Here is an 11,131-nt window from a genome sequence, read left to right on the forward strand (position 1 = left end):
TAGTAAGTTTTACTTACATAAAGAACTTACTTTAACTTAACTTTGATATCTAAGGTATCTTATTGTGAGGCGGTTGTTGATGAACCCTCGAGCAGAGGCCCTTCGATCTTCCTAGATAAGTCTTTTGAAAGTCCGCTGCTCACGGGATATTGAAGATGGCGTTTTGTAATTTTTCATAATCAACTGGAATGATCTGGAATATCCTCGCGCTTAGTTAGATTGAACCAGGAAAGCTACATTACTGAATTTACCTTGTAAATCGTACATATACCGTAAGCTGTGTACTGAACTCCTGCAAAGAAAGTAATACAGTATCAAACAGTTAACATTTGAGCTAAGTTGCATAATTTGTTCAAATAGTAAGTTACCAAGACATTAGATGAAAGGGTTTTCAAGACCTCCGCTTTTGTTCTTGGAATATTAAAGTTAAGAATCGCCGTAAAATAGCGAGAAAAAATACTCACTTGTTTACTCGATGGAGACTTGGTGAAAAAGGACTTCAAGTTCTCTTCTTTCAAAATTTATCTTGATCTTGTGACTCGGTATGTGTCAGTATAAAAAAGGATTCTTTGCTAAAGGTGTGAAATTAGTGACAGCAGCGAACTAAGAACTGATTTTTATAGAAACCTTCCACCAGCAAAACAAAGCAGTATTACATGGCACTCTTCTCTGGTGAAAGGTTGTGGGGAATAGGTTAAGAAGGCCCACAACGTCCTCAGTCTTCACTTTCAGGTTTTTTAATCACAGTTTTTTCTTTTCTCCTACAAAAATAATCCACCTCTCACTGGCATCAATCGAGTGAACCCTAATCTATGGCACACCTTGAATAAACATGAGCTGATTGGCTAAAACGATATTGCTGACAGAAAAATAACAAACGTACTCTATTTCACAATAACACGTGGAATAACGTGATCTTTGCCATTCAGATAAAAATAAACGCCTTCAAAGATTGGCAGTTCGTGACAAAATAAACATTAAAAACCCTATGCTATTATCGAGTTTCCGACACACTCCCCCATGTGCTTTCGACAAGGAAGTACATGTAAGCAAAGGAAACTGCTTCAACCTAAGTACGCTAAACAATTTGAAAACGAAGAAAAGTCTTAAAGAACAAATCACATAGTTCAATGATTCCGTTGTCCACAGTGTTCACGTTGAATCACAGTTCGGCGTTCTTTGAATGTTACTAGGCTTAATCACTTGAAATCATAACAAAAAGGTTAATGGACACATCCTTAATGTTCTGAAAGTTTTTTTTTCTTTTGATTGCTCGTCCTGAGGAAGTTCTGGTTTCACAGTCCTCACGGCTCTGCTTCCTGAGCAGCATCCGCAATATGGAGTCTTGCTGCGACTGCCGCATCCCGCCTTGGCCGATAGGGTTCGGCCTCAGGATTCAACCTTGCATCTGTTCTGTCACAGGACAGCTCGAGAGGGTACAGCTGCTGCTGCACTGCTCGTTCCAAGACTCCTTTCCCAGCTTGTAACTTAGCTCCACGTACGATTCCGTCACATCCCACGATCAGCCTTTCCACGATCCCTAGCTTCCATGAGTTACGGTTCCGAGACTCGTCCTGAATTATCACCACTTCCCCCACTGAGGGGTGGGAGGTCTGTTTCCCTCCGCTCCTGCTGTGCCGCTCACGTAGGCTTGTCACGTATTCTCTTGTCCACCTGGACCACATCGCTTCTTTGCACCGATAGAGATACTTGGCTCTTTTCCTTAGATCTGGTTCCTCGATGTGGTAGGGATTTAGCTCTGGGAGTTGGCTCAGCCGAAGGTGCAGCATGGAGCTTGGAGTGAGTGCTGGCAATTCGACGTCCTCTTCCAAATAACTCAGGGGACGTCCATTCATTGCAATTTCAACGTCAAGCACAACGTCCGATAATTCGCCCCAGGATAAGGTTCCGTTCCCCACTGCTTTTCGGAAGGCAGACTTGAACACGCCTATCAGCCTCTCAAACTGGCCACCCCACCAAAGAGCTCGGCTAAGGTTGAATCTCCAGGCTATGTCCAGCTTTGAAAGGCAGGTGTGAAACTTCTCATCTTTCATGGCTTTCCTCAGCCAATCCGCTGCTGCTTTAAACGTGCTTCCGTTATCTGAGTAGATTAATCGAGGGCGTCCACGCCTGGCTATAAACCCTTTCAGACTTGCGAGGAACTTGCTTCTTTCTAAGCTCAGAAGTAGATCGAGGTACACCCCTCTGGTAAGACCACAGGCGTACAAGGCTAGGTAGGCTTTACCTTCCATCTTCTTTGTCACCTGATACTTTATGGGCCCAGCAAAGTCAACACCGATGGTTTCGTAGGGTGTCACTCCTTGAGTTCTGGTCGTTGGTAGATTGCCTGGCAGTGGGGACTGGTAGGCTTGAGCTCGAAATCTCTTGCAACCCCAACAGCTTTTAATGACCTTCTTGGTAAGTTTTCTCAGGCGAGGGATCCAGTGAGTCTCCCGAACTTTGGTCATTGTGAGTGTAACTCCCCCGCTAGATGCGTTCGTTGAACAAGCTTGTGTGTGAATGCGTTACCATCAGGAAGGTAGATAGGGTATGCACCGACGATTCGTCCTCTACACTCCAGTATTCCGTTGTTGTCTGGTTGCAAGTTAAGCTGTAGCTTGTCTGCCTCGAAATTCTTCGAACTTCTGCCTTCCTCTTGAGCTCGTCTGGTCCACCAGGTTTCCTGGTTCTTCATTTCATCGGTGGTCAGCGGTCCTTTCACTCTTCTTGGCTTCGGGTTTCTGGAATTAGTTAGGAACCTGGACACCCATGCGCACACGTGCAAGGCCTTTAACAGACTGTGTTGCTCCATCAGCACACTGAACTCGTCTTCTGATGATAGGGCTGTGGCTAAGACTTCCTTTATCACTTTGGCTTCTGCGTTGAATTCTGCGGTGGGTACGGTAACAAGGTCTGGGGGCCATGCTCTAGGATCACTGAGCCATGCTGGTCCCTTCCACCACAGTTGTTTCTCTTCTGTGACCGGTCCACCGCAGCTAGCAAGGTCGGCAGGATTATCCTTAGTTGGTACGTGTCTCCACGTAATGTCACCATGCTCTCTAATCTTTCGGACACGATTTGCCACGAATTGCTTGAAGTCTCCATTCCCGCATATCCAGTGTAGTGCGACGCTGCTATCGAGCCAACAGTGTAGGGAGGATACAGGAAACCCTTGTAGCGCATCTTGTACGTTGCTTAGAAGATTCACGGCCATGTGACCCGAGACTACTTCGCGGCGAGGTATTGTCAACCCTTGCTTCCCCAGTCTTGCCTTTGCTGTGACGAGGCCCTGGTTTACTGAAGTCGGCTGTTTGACGACGGCGTACACGGCAGCCGCGACGCCCTTTCCGCTAGCGTCTCCAAAGGCATGAAGCTCGATGTTCTCGACAGGCTGTTGAGCACTCGTCAGTGCTCTTGGGCAGTTAATTTGCTGAGGTAAACAACTCTCCCACTTCTTCCACTGCTGAACTAGCTCTGCAGATAGCGGCGCGTCCCATGCGCATTTCTCTTCACAAGCCTCACGATATAGCAGCTTTCCTTGTAGAGTGGTAGGTGCGGCTAATCCTAAGGGGTCATAGATCTTAGCCACCTTTCCCAGGATCCCTCTTTTCGTCGGTTGAACAACGTTCGCGGGAAAAGGGACCCCAATTTCGTCAGATAACTTGTTCCACTTCAATCCCAGGAGTCCACACTGTCTAGATTGAACGCCCAGCTGTTGCTTCGCGTAGCTTAAGTCGTCTTCGTGCTCATTCACTGTAACCGGCTCCAGTTCTTTCGCATTGTCTTCGGGTACGTCATCCAGTTCCAGCTCTTTCACGTTCGAGTGCCACTTGTGCAAATGGAAAGTAGCTTGGGCAAATATCTCAGTTGTTGTGGCTTTCTTCTGTTTCACTTCTTCGGTAGTAGGTCCACCAGATAATGTCATCCACATACAGCTCACGCTCAATCTCTTCCACGCACTTGGGATGTTCATCTCGGCAAGTGTTCAGGTGCTGTTGGATCACACCTCCTAGCAGGAAAGGCGAGGGTCCCAAGCCAAAGAGTGCTCTAGTGAATCTGTAAGTCCGAATTCGCTGTGGATCTTTAGCTTCTAACCAATGGAACCGAAGAGCATCTCGGTCTTGTACATGAATTCTCACTTGAAGAAAGGCTTTGCGGATATCACCAGCGAGAGCCACAGGATGGAATCTTCCCCGCACTAGAACCTTCCAAAGTTTATTTTGGAGCGGCGGTCCAACCTCCAAGCAGTCATTTAGTGAGGGCGCGGAGCTATGGGCTTTGGCTGAGGCATCGTAGACTACCCGCATCTTGGTCGACTCTACATTCTCCCTCACCACAGCTTTGTGGGGTATGTAAAATTCTTTCCCACTGGCTGGCATGTCTGCCTCTTCCACAATTCCTTCGCGCAGTTGGTCCTGGATTATCGCATCGTATTCGTCCAGACGACCTGTTTTCTTTAGACATTGTACTAGACTTCCCAGGTGTTTCAAGCTCCCAGATTCATTCGAAGGTAGGGGAGGGTGGTCTCCTTTCCAAGGAAGGCGTGCTTCGTACCACCCATCAGGACTGCGTCTAAGCTGTTCACGAAACTCTGCGTAGACAACGCTTTGGTCACCACTAGGTGCGTGTTCAAGTCCAAGGACGTCTATTCTATACAGCTCTTCATAATCGTTTGAGGCCGTTTGCGCTAGGAACATGCTGTCTAGGTCTGTCTCCGTCCCTGGTGACATGATGGTGCACCCAAAGCGAGTATATTCGGCCACTGGTTCACCCATAGCTCCAGTTCGCTGGGATTCGCAGGTCTTTATTCGCGCATAGTCACTTGCTCCAAGAATAACATGGACAGGAAGCATCTTCTTCAAGTCTGTATCCTCCATGTACACTCCCTTCAGATGTGGGTACTTGCTTATCATTACCGCATAATTTGGGTTTTCAACGGACAGCAATTCGGCACGGTCAATTCTCGTCACGCTCAGTGGAATGGCATACTTTTCTTCCGTGTCGCTCGCTTGGACGTTGAAGATCTCGCTTCGTTTTGTAACCACTCCCACGATGGTTTGAATACGGCGTGTGTGCGTGTGTGTTGGTCTCAGCTTCAGCCTATCTAAGAGGTATCCAGAGGCGTAAGAAACGGTTGCGCCGGTATCCAGTAGGGCTCTACAGGTTACGCCATTTACTTTGACAAGAACTATAGGATGGCAAACCCTGTCCCCGTCTTGTGTTGCTGTCAATGCGACTCCAGCATTATTTCTAGGCTGACTTGCTCTTACTTGTCTGTCACAGATAGACGAGTGGTGCTTTTGCTTGCAGTGTACACAGGAAGCTCTACTAGAGCAGTTGTTTGCGCTGTGTTTGGGCCCAGTGCAGTTAAAACACAACCGTTTATTCTGCAAAATTTGATGGTGTTCGGCAGGCGACGTGATTTTATCGCACTCCCAAGATCTGTGCGTCACGCAATCACAATAAACACACGCGTGTCGCGCGCGGGCTGGTTCGCGTTCTTGCGCGTAGAAACTTCTGTGGCGAGGCGGACGAGGCGGCGGCGGGGCCTGAGGTTTTCCGCTACCTTTCTCAGCTAATTCCAGTGGTTGAATTGCCTTCCATTCTTCTAGAGCTCGTATTAGTTCCGTGAATCCCCAGTCTTTTCATCCTACTTTTCCACTCACGAGTTCGGCTTTGATTCCCGGCAGCTTATCAAGCACACCACGCACCATAGAAAAAGACGAAAGTTTACCCAGTGTCTCAAGAGATTGAACATTGTAGTTCAAAGTCTGGCAAAATTTATGGATTTTGCTTGGCTGTGACCCTGTTATCACTGGCAAGCCATTCAAGTTGTCGATGTATGCCCTTACAATCTCGCTTATCTTGCCGTAATTTGAAGTCAGAATATTCTTAGCGCGCTGGTAGCCTGCAGAAGTAAAGGGAAGGCCGTCGATTGATTCGCAAACATTACTTTCCAGCAATTCTTTCAGATGAGCGAATTTTGTGACCGCTGGCAGATCAGATGAATCAATTTCAGCTTCAAACTTGTTCCAAAACGAGAGCCACTTCTCATAGGTGCCGTCGTATTTTGTGATGATTAGTTTTGGCATTTTCACGTTGCTTTTGCTGGCTGGCTTTGCGGCGGCTTGCTCTGTTTGTTGAATTTTCGCCTTTTGCTCAAGTTTTAGTTTTTCAAACTCTAGTTCTTCCTCTCGTTGCCGATCGAGCAAAGTTTTCTCCTTCTCACGCTTGTAGTCCTCTGCTCTCGTCGCAGCTTCTTCAAGACTGCGAGTTAAATCAGATATCTCCAAATCTGCTTCGTCGGTGCGTTGTTCTATTGTTGCTCCCCATTTCTGTACATTCTCGACGATTTCTCCAGCCTCAAGCTTGGCTTTTTCGATGTCTACCTTGAGATCTTCGATGGCATTCACGATTTTCTTCAAAATTTCCTTGTGAGGAAGGATTTTGTCGAGGTTGCCCTTGTCAACGATTGCAGCAGCCTTGGAGCGATTAAGTGCTAGTAGTTGCAATTCTGTCTCGAGTTCCTTTTGCTTTTCCTCCATTTTAGTCACGGTTTAGATTCTTGATAGTCCCGTCGGAGGTGCCACTTGTGTGGGGAATAGGTTAAGAAGGCCCACAACGTCCTCAGTCTTCACTTTCAGGTTTTTTAATCACAGTTTTTTCTTTTCTCCTACAAAAATAATCCACCTCTCACTGGCATCAATCGAGCGAACCCTAATCTATGGCACACCTTGAATAAACATAAGCTGATTGGCTAAAACGATATTGCTGACAGAAAAATAACAAACGTACTCTATTTCACAATAACACGTGGAATAACGTGATCTTTGCCATTCAGATAAAAATAAACGCCTTCAAAGATTGGCAGTTCGTGACAAAATAAACATTAAAAACCCTATGCTATTATCGAGTTTCCGACAAGGTAACTTAAAGGAAATAGTAAGCGCCGATTAACCCACAAGGAAAATACAATCTAATAACACCATGCAATCTTCCACAGGGTATGGTTTTCAATTTTCTTCGCAGTGTTCTATTTGTGTTAAATTGGTAGTGCTAAACGGTCTCAGGAAAATCGCATTTTTGATACCGGAAATAACTGAGACGGGAACGTGAAAATTAAGAAAAACTAGGAAGAGCATTATTAAAAACATTATATTGATGAATATTTCAGACACGGGTGGATACTAAAAAACTCATTGGGCTTAACTTTTTGGGGGTGAATGGAGGAATAAAATAAATTAACGCAATCTTGCGCTTATCCATTACCTACACCAATTTCCTAAACAATTTCCCTCCGCAGAGTTTGGAATATGCAACATATGTAGCTCCGTACAGACCTGATAAGAACCGCCGAAGAGTTGAGCTATCGAGCAGTATTTTGCTGCAAACCTTAGGAAAGTTAAAGTCGCTTCAAGGTACAGAGCTTTTAGTAGTAGTTGCGATTTGTTTATTAGGATCGTTTTGAATTTTAACTTTGGATTCAAAGTGCACGTGTTGACTGATCGTAATAAACGAAGTGAAATGTTATGAACTGTGAATGTTTATTCAGTTATGATTGTAGAGCTGTAAGCTCATATTTATAAAGCTCTCCAAGTATACTTGCTTCCAATAGATTTGACACTTGCGGCATTCCCCACCCATGGCCCGACCGGTGAATTAGGCAGCAGTCACGCAATGTTCCTCTGCCTTCACCTAGTGTAATAAAAGCGGATCTACTGAATCCATACTGTCTTTGCGTTAGGTATAATAACGTTCCCAGGCAGATAAGCCCTTTGCTCTTCGAAAATAATAGGGACTCCCTCTCTTTCACTCACTTTGGTACATATATCCACGTGACAATTCCGTGGCTCGATTTCTTCTATTATTGTCTTAAAAAGGCAAGCGTAGATTTTATCTTCGCTTTCGAGAAAGAAAAGGCCAAAATGATGGAGCACAGGCGAGAATCCACACCGGTTTTCATAGCCTTCTCCCATAGCACCTTCTGAGGGGAGGGGGTGTCTGTACACAGGCCTTTCATCATTTTTATGGGGTCATAAGTTGGAGTTCAAGTTGAAATCTGTCCAATATCCCGTCTGAATGATAAGTAAAAATGACAAGGTTAGTTTTTCGGTCAATCGTGTGCCGATCGCTATCACTACATTACGATGAAAATACTCTCGCCTCACATACCTGTACACGCGCTACGTAAGAGGCACGCAAGCTTCGCGCAAAAGGATTACAACGGTATTTTGAAAACTGACTCTTTTGCAGTCTACTCTATTTCTGATTCCTTTTCTTACACTTTTAGTTCAGTTACATTTTTTCAAAAGGCGAATCGCACAACCGACGCTGTGCTTTTATTAAATTATATTCTTTTCACAATTTCAGCCTCAGGTTTATTCTTAAAATTTCGCAAATTTAAGCCTCGATATACTTATAAAATATATTCTCATAAAAAAGAAAGAGAGTATTTACGTTCCGCGTATTTTTTGTTAAACATTAAGCCTATTAATTTGAGTAAATCGGGGCTAAAAAAATGTTTTTGACAACATATTATTTGTAGAGGAACTTGTTGAATAAGCCTTAAGAGTAAAGACTAAAGATTCCGCAGTGGCCTTTGCGCATGTGAACAAGCCAAAGAGAATTTTCGTCTCCCACATGAGTAAGGCGTGGTGTCCGTTATATCCTGGCAATGAAGTTGAAGGTCATCGCAAAAACAAAAAAAACAAATAAAAAAAATAAAAAGAAAAGGGGTTGCGTTCGTGTGTCCATCCCTCAACTGCACACACATTTTTTGGAAACCGAACGAGTTGAAAAACTCATTCACCGTAAACTCTGAAAGGAAAAGCTACTGACATTGAATATATATGCTCTGTTTCTTGTTCTTTTGAAAGTATAAAGGGGGAGGGTCTAAGCGATTTTAAAAAGTTGTTCGCATCGTGAGACGATACCGGGAAACACTAGGTGATTGCTATCTTTCACTAATATGAAAAGACACCAATTTGTATTAGATTGCGAGCAGTCTCTCTTTTGCTCGAAAATCTGTAAGCGAGAGTATTTGAGCAGCTAAGTTGCGCAATAAATATTATAAAACAACAAGAAAGTAGTCTTTCATTCTTCATTTGCCCTACATTTTTTTAGGCCAGTCTGATCTTCATTCTCCATTTTCTAGAGGAACAACCAAGGTCAAAATAACAAATCGAAAATTAAAGCCGCGTAACTTATATGATGAATTTCGTACGGAAAAATGAATTGAATATTTAACTATAGGTAAAAACATATTATTGTGTTGTATATACGCATTTTCATTATATTCTTTTTACAATTTCAGCCTCAGGTTTATTCTTAAAATATTCTTAAAGTTTCGCAAATTTAAGCTTCCATATTCTTATGAAATATAATATTATAAAATAGAAAGAGTGTATTTACGTTCCGCGTATTTTTTATTCTGAAACATTAAAGCTATTAATTTGAGATAATCGGGGCTAAAAAAACTGTTTTTGACGACATTTTGCTTGTAGAGGAACTGAACTGGAACCCGGTTGGAGAGTAAATGGAACATGCCTTTTTTGGTCGTTCCAGCGGAAAATTACCGGAAGCAACGGAACATCTGAAAAGGTAGTCCTGTTTTTCGGGATGGAATATTCTACGCGGAAATTTGTGTTCCATTTCTTCAAAGCCATCTTTGATACTAGTTTCAAGCCTTCCGGTAAATGGAACTAATTTGTAGAAATGGGAAACGCGATACTGGGACGAAATTCACCAGTTGTGAATTTTGCATACCATTTGCCTAAACCTTGGACCGACCCGTTTGCCCATGTAGATGGTAACCAACCGCGAAAAGGTTGAAAAATTTTTTTTTTGACACAGCCCCTCCCCATATCTCAGGGTCTGGTTAAGTGGGTCCGGCTCCGCTCAGTTTCTTAAGAGTTGTAGGGTATATCAAAATGTGAGAATTTTTTAGCTTTTTGGAGTGTGCCATTCATAACGAAGGAAAACAGTGTAGACTATGAGTAGTCCCCGCAGCCGCGTCTCCCCTTTCTCGCGTGGGGTGATTTTCGCGCCTGCTACCGTTTCGCACGCTCTAGTCTAAGAAACAGTGCATTTTTTTCTGTTTTATCTAGATCTACACCATGGATTAGCTGCGCTAACGGTTAAGCTTCTTGTGCTTTTACTCTTGCAGTAAAATGCACAGACAAAGCGTCCGGCTCGAAACGCCAGGAACATTCCGACGAAGAACATTAATGAAATTGATGCATGGCCAAATAACATAATGTATTATATTCTTTATTTCAATTTATTAGTTTTTTTAATTAATATATTAAATAATTTAGTCAAGAAAAAAGCGCTTTCTAAACAACATTAAGTCACGCAACCAGTGTATCAAAAACCTGTCAAATTCACAGCTGACAGACAAGCAAATTACCTTACTATCCCGTGGTTTAAAATTCATTCCCACTTCCATGACAAGAGAAAGCAGGCGCCAGCTACTCCATGACTTCAGTCAATTTGCCGGAAGAATGCACCTTATAAACATATTTTCAGTAAAGATATTAAGAACCTCATCCTTTCCACGTTAAGTCAGACTTGGACTCACCAGTCCAGCCCTCAGTTTCTCTTGAGACCTTCCTAGAAGAAGTTCGGTTTCCAAAAAATGAGTGGTGGTAGTTGATTAAACACAATGTTTGTTTTTTTCTTGGTTTTTTTGTTTCCTGCTTATCACACTCCCCAGTTAGTGAGCAAAAGAAAGAGAGGGCTGCTCCCTTTGCTTTGGCAGGAATCGCTATTATTTTAGAAGAGCAGAGCGCTTATCTGCCTGGGAACGTTATTATACCTAACGCAAAGACAGTATGGATTCAGTAGATCTGCTTTTATTACACTAGGTGAACGCGGAGGAATGTTGCGTGACTGCTGCCTAATTCACCGGTCAGGCCATGGGTGGGGAATGCGGCACGCACATCCACCCGGTAAACAAAGTTTGAATTGCGTCAGTTCGGGTTTTCTTTGGTGAAGAAAGGGGTAAAACAAACGAATAAAGACCTCTGCAGGTATGATAACACTTAATTTTAAAGTATTCACTAAATTGCAAGTGACAGGCTGATACTTCCTTGTAAAAATATCCGCAAATCTCGGCTGGGCAAATCTCATC

General features: G+C 43.6%; 1 pseudogene; it reads right to left on the minus strand.

The window, feature by feature from the left end:
• Nucleotides 1–739: 739 nt before the first annotated feature.
• Nucleotides 740–5,638, minus strand: LOC140927380 (uncharacterized; annotated as a pseudogene).
• Nucleotides 5,639–11,131: the final 5,493 nt, after the last annotated feature.

This window comes from Porites lutea, chromosome 1 (assembly GCF_958299795.1).
Source record: "Porites lutea chromosome 1, jaPorLute2.1, whole genome shotgun sequence".
NCBI lineage: Eukaryota > Metazoa > Cnidaria > Anthozoa > Scleractinia > Poritidae > Porites > Porites lutea.